Source organism: Pteropus alecto, unplaced genomic scaffold (genome assembly GCF_000325575.1).
Source record: "Pteropus alecto unplaced genomic scaffold, ASM32557v1 scaffold78, whole genome shotgun sequence".
Taxonomy (NCBI): Eukaryota; Metazoa; Chordata; class Mammalia; order Chiroptera; family Pteropodidae; genus Pteropus; species Pteropus alecto.
The window spans coordinates 6,555,333-6,566,850 of NW_006443124.1; the positions used below are offsets into that span (position 1 = coordinate 6,555,333).

General features: G+C 40.4%; 1 protein-coding gene across 1 annotated transcript in view; it reads right to left on the minus strand.

Moving 5' to 3' along the window:
- Positions 1–11,518, minus strand: part of CTNNA1 (catenin alpha 1) — a 301,788-nt gene that overhangs the window by 265,227 nt on the left and 25,043 nt on the right. The gene's annotated exons all lie outside the window — the stretch shown is intronic.

The following is an 11,518-nucleotide window of genomic DNA, read 5'->3' on the forward strand; positions in this document are numbered from 1 at the left end:
AGACATCCACATACATTCACATGCAAAGCACTATACAAAGAAAATTATATATATGGATTCTCTGCCCTCCAGTAAAGTATAACTTAAGACAGCTAACATTAAACAGACAAGTATGAATGTATAAATAACAGAAAAGCAGCAGTAAATCACTACATGAATGAACAGCAAGGGAAATGCATGCTTGAGATGAAAAGCAGAGTCCGTCAGTCAATGGACGTTTACTGAACAGCTACTAGGTATCAGGCATAGGGCTAAGTTCTGGCAATAAAATTTTAAACAGAATAGACACAGTCCCTGCACACATGAAGCTTTCAAAATACTGAAGAAGATAAATACTAAACAAATGTTTACTGAATAATAGTTTAATGAATATAAGTGCATAAAGCACTATGGAAGATAGCATGCAGAACTGGTCTGGCATTAGGAATCTAATCCAGTTTGGGGGTTAAAGAAGCTTCCCTAACACAAGTGACATTTAAATTGGGACTTGAAATAAGGTTAGACAAATAGCTGGTGGAGAGTAGAGTGATCTAGGGAGAAGAAAGGGCATAGGGGAAGGCAGAAGCAACACATTCAAGGAACTGAAAGAAGGTCTGTGTGGCTGGAATGAATCTGTCGAGCGAAAAAGGGGCCAAGTTGAGGAGGCTGAAGGGATAAGCAGGAAGCTGGAGAATTTTAAATGTTGATTGGGAACAAAGCAAGTGAAAACTATAGGATCAAAGATTTGAAAGATTGAAGGAACTTAAAGATATCTAGTCCAACTCCCCGGATGATGCTGGAATCCTCTCTGCCTGGTTCCTGTCACTGGATCAACGTAAATGGAGGCCAGATAGGGCTTGGCATGGAATCACAGGAGGCTGATATAGAGAACAAGTGAAGTATCCATGAAGCCCCAAGGGCTGAGGCAGGAGGGCTCTTGGTTCCATTTCTCCATCCCCAGTGCATGAGTTGGAGCTTTCTACGTGATCAGCCTGGTTACTTGTGTGAAGACACCTTTATGGGATTGGTCAAGGAGATGCAGATAGCAACCATTTGTATTTATTCACTATAGCTTGGTGGGAGGAGAATTATTCCAAGCAGGTGTCAAGGAGGTCTAGTTTGTTTAAGGGGGCTTGGCTAGTTTGCATTCATGACAGAGAAACCTATTGTTGCGGTCCAGGCAAGGCAAGGCAACCTGTGGAGAAGTCAAAAGGCGGCAAGGCCAGAATGCCCACCACCCATTTACTGACACATTTACTCTAAGAGTGGAATTTGTTCATCACTGTTAGGGCAAATGCTTCTTCTTCTGCTGGAGGCAGGACAAGGAGGCTACTCCTTGGTAGTACAAATCAATAAAATACTGAGATTTTTACGTCAGTGATGAAACCTGGCCCCTTTTCCCTTTCATTTTCCTGCTTCTCACTTTATGACAGGGTTGGGTGTGCTCAGGAAGGGTCCCAGGTCCATGTTATCATTATTATTAATCAGCATTTAGTAAACACCCACACTATGAAGAATCCTATGGTGCCTCAGGATATAAGAAAGTGAAGATCTCTGCACTTGGGAGGCTCACAAATCTAGAAAAGGAAGGTAGAAACATGCATCAGAAGATAAACCATAACCTCAGATACCAAATGGACGTACAGAAAAGAGCCAGGCTTTATGAAGGATGAGATCACTGTGGAATGAGCTAACATCCAAGCTTTCTGAAGAAGCTGGCACTTGATCTGGGAGTCGCATTGGAGTCAAGTATGGTAGGAGGTGGAAAAGCGTGCAGGGTGGATAGGAGTAAAGGAATAGGGTAAAGCCAGGGGTAAAGCCAGGAGCTTCTGACAAAGGAATAATGGGAAATCAGATTTGAAAGAAAGAAAATCATGAAAAGCCCTGATGGTAGACTAAGGTTCTTGGAGCTTTGATTTTATTATGAAGACAGTAAGAAGCCACTGAAGGTTTCTGGACAGGAGTTTTAGAATAGCTATGCTGGTTGGAATGTGCAAAATAATTTAAATGGAGGAGAGGGACGGAGTTAAGAGAAAAAGAAAAAAGAGAGGGGGTGGGGAGACGGGGAGAGAGAGAGAGAGAGAGAGAGAGAGAAGGCAATGAAGCCAATTAGCAGATCAGCATATGGAAGGATTTGATAACTTTTAAATTTTCTTCTCTCTTTTTTTTTCTGAAAGAACTGGATTACAGATATTTCCCTTAACCCCTCGTGGAAATTTAAGGAAAAGGAAATCAAAGTTTTGGTTGTAATGATAGGGGTTTAAAAAACCATTAAGATTACTGTAAAAGAGTACAATAGAAACTAGAGCTTGAGGAAACCATCCTCAGAGCAGGGAAGTACTCCAAGCAAACTAGAAAGAGATTCCCCTGGGTTGCTGATGAAGATGAGTTTGTAGGACCTGGAAATGGCCTTGCTCCCTGGCAGCACCTGAGGAGGGAACATAATAGAGAAGACTGGCTGTATGATGCAACTAGGAGACAGGACCCTAGGCTGCAGGGTTCACAGCCTTGCAAAAGATTCCTGTGAGTTAAGGAGAAGAACAGCAATCAAAACCTGGACTGGAAGGAGTGGTGCAAATGATGAAATAGCAGGTGTCTGAGCAATAAGCAGCAACTCAGAGCCCTCTCTAATCTCCTGGCAAAATATAAGATCCTGGAACCACAACTCAAGCCTGAAAATGAGAAATAAATGAGGTTACATTTCCCACAAGTCAGCTGGGATAGGAGCGTATATTACAATTTATCTTTATTTAAGATTATAAATAAATGTGATACTTCCTATACACATGAATTTATAAACTGAGAGTCATACCTGCTATAATTGCTACAGTTTAAGTGTGAAAAGATGACACCTAGATCAGAATAATTGCAATGAGAAGACAAAGACATAAAAGTCCTAGAGATATAATGCAGGAATAAAGAACAGAACTTGATCTACCCAGAATCTACAGAAAATCCCAGGACAATGCAGGAAGTTTCTACTTGCCTCTGTCACTCTAACCGTAGGCATCCCTGTAGGGGACTTAAGTAAGTGCTTTATGCATTAGTCTTAGCATTTATAAATTATGATGAAATGCAACTTTAAAAACCTTGGTTCTCTCTCAAGGCTTTATGTTAGTGCTCAAGTATACAGGGTAATAAAAAAAAAAGGATGAGATTTAGTCATTGAGTTTCTACTTTGTGTCAGATATGGTTGGTACTACCAATACCTAAATTAAAACTTCTTGTCCTTGAGATGATCACAATCTAGTGGGAGGGATGGACATGCTGATAAATAATTAAACTCTTTTGTGTATGTCAAAACAGAACTGTGGATAAATGCTCTAGAAGCACAGAGGATAAAGTGACAAGTTCTCCCTCAGGAAGCCAGAGAAGACTTTACAGAGGTGAGATCCAAATGAGTTTTACAGGATGAGCAGGAGCTTAACATTTGGATTAAAAAGAGAAGAGCATTCCAGGTAATGGGAAATGTATACGTAAGGCATGGAGACATAAAGAAATAGTGAGTTTGCAGTAGAGGATGGGGAGAAGGGATGAAAAAAAAGTTGGAAGAATGAGCTTCCTAGTAGTTTCACAAGATTAAATTACAAAGGTCATATTAAGTGATTCTGCAAACTCACAGTTTAGGACCTATTTCTAGGCCTCAGAGTTGGGATTCATCGAGTTAAGCGGGATTATCTCGTCAAAGAAGAAAGCCTGATGGTACTCAGTGGAAAAGTTCTTCTATCTGAAATTGGCCCCTACAATCTTGAACCAAGGGCACACTACCCACATGAGGAGCACAGGAGGGGTAGCTGTTCACATATCCATACCAAAAGAATTTCTGTGATTCTCCAAAGAGAAGTCACATGCCATCTGGAGTACGGGGCCCTGTGCTAGAGACTATGCAAAAGGATACAGACATTTAAATGGAGGAGAGGGACGGAGGAAAGGGACGGAGGAAGGGGACGGAGGAAATTTTGCCTAAAAGCCTCAGGCAAAATTTCATTTTTCTATTTTTCTGTTTAAAGACATCTCCAAAAGCACTTGCATGTTTTCCTTCTTTAATAATAGCCACCCTCATAGCTTTTTCATCTACCAAATGAGCAACTTTCAGACAATACATTTCAGTTTAATAACCATATTCCAGCAGTCTGGATAAAAGCCTGGGAACTTAGAGAGGCACATCACACTGCACAGCCTTAAGTTTCTGTCCTGGGAATCACTTTGCTTCAGGCCCTACTCCTTCCCCTTTTTTGGCCTGAAGACACAGGCAATGTGGAAATAGGCTATGTTTGCCTCAGATCCATGGTAACTCCATGTAAAATATGGCCCAAGAAGAAAATACCCCAAAAAACTTCAAAAAGTTTTTCTTAATAATTGCCTCAAGATTTACTGAAACATCTAAATCTTATTTTTAGCATATTAAAGATCTGGATTGCAAATGTACGGGTTATATATTTTGTGGTAAATTTCTGGCAGAATTCAGGGATCAGGAAAGAAAACATATATTACTGATAGATTCTTAGAGTGAAGAGATCCTAGAAAACTGACTTCAACTAAAAAGAGAAAGATAATTTGGTTTTACTCTTCAAATAAAAAATACATTTGATTTTGAAAAACAATCATCGATATTTACATTTTTGTGTTTAACAGCCACCTTGAAATTGGTCTGCCTAAAAGGAGAGCATGATTCTGGGCTACTTTAGCATAAATGATTTATTACATTCGTGAACTTGGCAACTACATCAGTTTTTCTAAACCTGGCACTCAACACTACCTGCATGTTAAGCGAAGATTTATGATTTATAAAACTCAACTCATTATGCAGAGGTACATGAATTGTCTTATATGTGCAGTCTGTAACTCCCCAGACAGATAAGGAGGCAGCTATGTCACAGAATTTATGGCTCCTTTCTGCTAAAGCTGATAGTTTGGAGAAAAACTAAAGAAATAACTGACCCTTTGGAGAAAAATAGCTTTAGCTAATCATTACACCCCCAAATGATGAACGGGCTATAGCCCACCACTATATCTTACAGGAACAAAGAAGCTAACAGTGAAAGTCACTTTAATCACAGAACTGAACTATGTCTACATTTTGAACACAGCAGTAATAGACAGAATCTAAGTGACTCTTTGGAAATATCAAGTACTCTGTCAGTTTAATTCCCCCCCGCCAGCCCCCCGCCGCCCCCGTTTGGTGTCTGAGACCTCTTGCTGAGATTCCTCATCAAGTAACCCAGCCAGACCCACAGACATGAACTTCAGAGAAAAGAATTCAATACCTTGCTGTGCCCAATGGCTTCCTGCTTGCACCCTCAAAGTGAAGAAAAGTAAATTTTGGTTAAGGTTCTGAAATGCAGCTTGTTTTCAGAGATATTTTAGAAACGCAGCAAATCTCTCCCTGTACCCTACAAAAAAAGTAGAAGCACAGAGGATTCAGTGGAATAAACATGAATCCCAAGAAAGAATGCGATTATATAGACAGCCATTAAAAATGACAAGTATATGGGACCAGACTGACAAGCAGATTTTTAGACAAGATAATGCTAAGCATTAAAAGCAGAACATTGGGGGTGGCTCCATAGTGCAATGGTTAGCACGACTGCTTTACACGCAGAAGGTCCTGGGCACGCCTTCAGAGATCCAGTTCTTAAGGGGAGACAGCGACATCCGTAGGTCAGGGGTGAAAGTGAAGGGGGGCGAAATTAAAGAGGGGAAAAAAATAAAGGCCAAACACAAAAATGATAAGCACATATGCCAATTAGAAAAAGGTAAAATGACAGAAAAAATGTTGTTTCCAGCCTAGAGATTTTCAGTAGTGTGTGTAAAACCAAGTGAAAAACAATGAAATTCTAAGTACCTTATTTTCAAATATCCCTATTGATCAGGAAATAGACACATATACGTGGCTGCTAACTGCCCTGAGTGCAAGAAGTACCCTATTCCTCTCTCCTCCGCAGAGCTCTCTAAACATCATTCCACCCTTCCTGGCCTTTGAGAGTATAGAACGCCGGCACTCAAATACCTGAAGGCAACAGAGGAAAGCTGAAAATGTAAAAATTCTTCAAGTAGGGGTAGGAAAATTAGTTGGAAAAAAAGGAATGTGGGGAGCTCACTTCCAATTTTAATAACTAATTATTAAGTCACTTGATTTCTGAAATGTGTCTGAGACTTGTCAAGTCCTGACTTTGGGCTCTAATAACACCTTAAGATGTTTGCTCGTCCCAATGTGGTTTCTCTAACTCATAGAAATGATGCTCTACTCACAAAATGGTACCACCGGGCAAGAGAATAATATCAAAAAACCACAAATTATGCATCCGGAAAAGTAAAGCCTCTTTGACCCCTGAAAATATATGCAGGAGCAGAGTAGTTGCATACGGAATAACTGCATTTGGGTTCAAGAACTCATTTACTATTTCTCATTAAGCTACCTGTGGACACTTACCCACTCAAACACAGGTGCTGTTCTCCAAGGCTCTGGGTACCAGCGTTCTATTGGCTACCTTTAATCCTGAAAGCGACCTCCCCAGCTTAGACCAGGGAATTATGCTATAAATGGAATGAGAGAGAAGTGGGCAAGCACCATACACACATACACGGCAGCCTGGGCAGAGCATATTTCCTTCTGGGAAGCTGCGCAAAGCTGCAGAGAGAATACGCAGGGTGGCCTCATCTACAGCCTCTGTGGAGTCACCGTTATACTGTGTTACGCTTTGAAACAGTTCATTATTCTATGGTGGAAGACAGGTGTTCATCAGACCCATGGCAGCTATCATGCTCACAGACTCCCCCTTTTCTTCTGAAGGGGTTCACAGGTCTCCTTCTAGGTAAGTTGCTTGCTTCACACCAGTGACTCTTGAGACAACTTGGTACTTTTCTGTGCTTTTACTCTGCCCAATAGTGCCTATAGGGATGGTGTAGTTCAAGCCACACAGAAAGGTAGGAAGGGTGATGAAAGCAGCCCCGGGGATACACTGGGGTACGGGAAGGAAATCGTCAAATGTATTTATAATTATTTTTATCTTTTCCATTTTTCTTTTCTGTTTTTATATACATTTAATAATAATACTATATACATATACAGTTGACCCTTAGACAACACAAATTTGAACTGCACAGGTCCACTTATGTGTGGATTTTTTAAAATAAATACTGTAAAAAAAAAAGGTGAAATGTTTTAGAGAAAGTTAAAAATAAAATAAATACTGTAAATGTATTTTCTCTTCCTTATGATTTTCTTAACATTTTCTTTTCTCTAGCTTACTAAATTGTAAGAATACCGGATATAATATATATAACAGACTAAATATGTGTTAACTGTTTATGTTGTGAGTAAGGCTTTCAATCAATAGTAGGCTATTCATAGTTAAGTTTTGGGGGAGTCAAAAGTTATACTCAGATTTTCAACCGCACAGGGGGATGGCCAGTGCCCCAAGCCCCAAAATGTTCAAGGGTCAATAGTATATAAAGACATAAATATACACCTAATGGAGGTATGTGCTGAAATATTTTTCTAATAGGAACGTGTAACGAAAAAGTATGGAGATAAGACACTATGGTGCTTGGGGTGTTTCTAAGTGAGGTGTGGTCCTAATCCCCATGCGACTCCCATCAGAATACCCTGTGGAACCTGTTAAACATGCAGATTCCTAGACTCACTTCAGATCTACAGGATCTGAATCTCTAGGAGTGGAATGCTTAAAGAGCTCCCCAGTCTGATGCCTACCAGAGTGTGGGAACTACTGCAAGAGAAGGATTAGAGATGCAGACATAAGGAAGATGAGCTATAGAAAGGGCAGGGTTAGTGCAGACAAAAATATCAGAAGTCAGCTTCTGAGGGGAAGACCTGTAACTGGCGCTATAGACAGGTTCTCCTGGGACCTGACCAAGGAGGAGGAGCCACCCTCCTTGTTCTTCCAGAACTCTGGCTCTATGAGTATTGCAACGATGCCTGTACTTCCCCTACTAGCCTTCAATTAAATCCTCATTACCTAAGGAAACCTGGGCACTTCCTTTCCCGATGGTTGGGGAGCAGGGGTAGGGAACCTTAAAAACCAATGGCCCTTCACATAGAGAGAACATGTAATCCAGGTGAACTGAAAAGATAGCCGGCATAATTTCACTAATTATGTTCCTTAAAGAGCAAGGATAAGGTAGAAGAGAACATATGGGACAAAGTTGTCTGTAAGCATTTTTAAAAGGTTCTATACTGATTGAATGCTTAATGTGAAATCATGTGGGTGATTTCTAAAAAGCACACCAAGTAAAAAAAGAAGGCTGTAGAGCAGAAGCTAACACTGTCTGTGTGACCTTGGGCAAATCACTTATTCTCTTTGTTCCTCATCTATTAAATAAAAGGTTAGACTTTAAATGATCTAAGGTCCTTCCTTAGAACTTAAATTTGGACTCAACTCTTAGCTCAGGGTTCCTTTTACTATACCATGCTGCTCAAGGATAAATTTAAATTCTGGCTCTTTAAACTAAAAAATTCAGAAAAGACTCCCACATCATTAGGAATTAACTATTAAATGGATCTCCACGAGAGCAAATCTCTGCTTTTGTCAGCCTTACCCCCTCCTCCCCAAATAGAGACTTCATACATATGCCCTTGACCTATCCAATAGCCAACTGTTTTTAAATCCTGAATGAAAATCCAAAGTGAGGTTAATTGACTGATTTTTACCCTGTGCAATGAGACTATTATCACTGGTATATAAGTGTTCTATCTAATGAAAATGACATTTTATTTTGATTTATAGTTGCCTCACTTTTCTTTCAGGGTCACCTTTATTTCTTTTTTCTCCTATCAGAGGAGGGCAGGTTGTCGGGTTACCAGGTATTCTATATGAAATGAAACCTGCTAATTGTCACCACCCCTGGGGACAGAGACATCACCTAAAAAAAAAGACACCACCTGACATACTTCTTCCTACCCTTCACTGGAGCAAGCTCTGTTGAATCAGGCTTGCATGGAGTGACACTGTGTAATGTACTCCAATATAGTGTAGCTAATGCCAAAATGGAAAAGTGGGAACTGTCTCCTGAATTCTACCACAGGTACATGAAAAATTCTGAGAACGAAAGTGACAAATCCCTGCAATATGCCTCATTTTTATTTCATAAAGATGGAAGGGGCCACAGCATGATATTCATCTTTGGTAAGACTGAATAAAACATCACCTGAGTCATCAGTTTAAAGAGACTTTGCTTTAAAAATATAAACTTGATCCTATGAGTTATATTACAAATTGAGCTTTCTTTACAGCGGTCTGGGAACCTAAACTACTTAAAATAAAAAATAAAGAAATACACACACACACACGCACACACACACACACACACACATATATAACATTTTTATTCCATTACCTGAAATAACTGTTGTTAATAATGGATTAGGCCAGTATTATAAAACTCATCTTCTATATATGTGGAGGTAGAAGATCAGACCTAGTTTGGTTATGAGGCAGCAGAGCCTAGTGGTTAGCAATACGGGTTCTGGAGTCATACCGTCTGGCTTCAAATTCTAGCTTTATCATTTAATAATGTGACCTACATAACATACTTAACCTCTCTAAGCCTCAGTTTCTACATCTGTAAAATGGGAATACCAATAGTATTTGAGACCATTGTTGTGAGCATTCCATTTGATAATGTATTTAGGTCAGTATGTGGCACTTAAGTAAAGACATACTATTAGTGATTACTATTTAATGACAATTCTTATTAATGGCTGGGAGTTAAATATTTAAAAACTAAAATATTTAAAAACTAAAACTAGTTTCCTGTCTTCAAATACGCTAAAATAGCAATCATGCCAGTTAGAATGTAATTTAAAATATAGTATGCACAGGTACTGGACAGCCACCTGTTCCATCTGGTAAACATTTACCCACATACAAAGTATGTGCCAGATCCTTTCATTTTCCAGTGTGACATTGAGATGACAACAGATAAATGAAATACAGTACTGTGCTGTATGGCGAAGAATTATGCCACCTTGTTGTGGATCTAATCCTCCTTTCTTATTCATTTGCATCCTATTTTCTTTTTAGACTCAGGCTCATTTCTTCAATCCTTCAGGCTGTAGACCATGTTAATCTGCAAAGCAGTCCAGAAGCCTGTCCTTCACGCTGGCAAATACTATACAGTCCCATTCTCAGGCTCCTGCTTTCAATATCTAGAGTCACGACATCCCCCTTGCGGTCATGGCGAGAATTTGCCAGGCTCTCAGGAAAACCAACAGGAACCTCTATCATCCATGTACCCACAGAATCATGGTCTTAGACACCCTTTAGCTAACACCATTTGACTCCACGATGTGGCTTTTAAACGTATGCAACAAGAATTTAAAAAAAAAAAAAGGGAAAAAAAGCAAACTCTTAAGAGAACCATTTGAGAAGGGAAGTGATGAGAATCCAATTACTCCAGTTGTTCCACTTGTCCTCCTCCTTCCCTGTCATACACCATAAGGATGTAGTTTTCAATTTCTAGTTTGCTTCAGTGTTCAATATTATTTGTCATTCCTCTCTATGTTCTTTTGAATCAGTAAGGGTCATTAGGCTGTTACTTTGATGACCTCAGTAAAGTATCTCCGAGTAAATAAAAAAAAAATGAGAAATGTGTGTTAAGTAGACTAGGGAGGATAGTATAGTAAGAGCTAACACAAGAGTCTTAGGGGGCGGGCGCTTTTTATTTTTGGAATCTGTATAATCTATAATCGACGTTATGTTTGACTTGTTTCTTACTCCCACTTTCAGCCCCCTCACAATGTAAACTCTTCAGTTATCTTCTTTCCTTCCCAAACTTCCCCGGATATTCCTTTAGAATTCCTCACACAGTGGTGATGACTTAATAATTAGAGTATGTGAATGAAAAACTGCTATAGCAGAGATCTCTGTGGTAAAACACAGTATGAATTTGTCTAAGGTCTGCATATCCAGCTGTTTAAAGTTACTGAAATAATAAAAGACAGCGGAAAAACAAATAGAGGATGAGGCCGAGCAACAAAGGTTCGGACCTTGAGGTTTACACTAAACAAAGGCCTACGACAAGATGGCGCTAATTGCACGCAGCAGAAGCAGGAAAAACGGCCGCGCGCGAGGAGTGTGTACGCACCAGCGCTCGCCCCCGGCTCTGCGGGCCCAAACTCCCGTGCACTGAGGCATCCAATGAGTGCTGTAGTTAGACTCCACCCACTTTCCCTGCACTTCCCGAGCACATGCGCTCCAGGATCTTAGCAGAATGCCTGCTGCGCAGACGCAAGACGCCCCTCCTCTCACGCAACTGACGCAAGGAGGCTGTAATCGTTTCGCAATTTATCCCGTGTGACCTTGAGTAGTTGCCGCCTCCGAGGACCGGGGCTGTCCAAATGTTGCCTTTATATCTCTTTTAGCTTCTTCGCCTCTTACTGAGCCCAGACGTGCCACAGCCAGAACGAAATGAGACGTTTTTCCCAAGCATCATGCTTTGGAGCATATTAGCCGTACGCCCTGACTCCGGGAGCGGCGGTCACGTAGTCTCTGGTCAGGCAGCTCAAACAGCGGCTCAG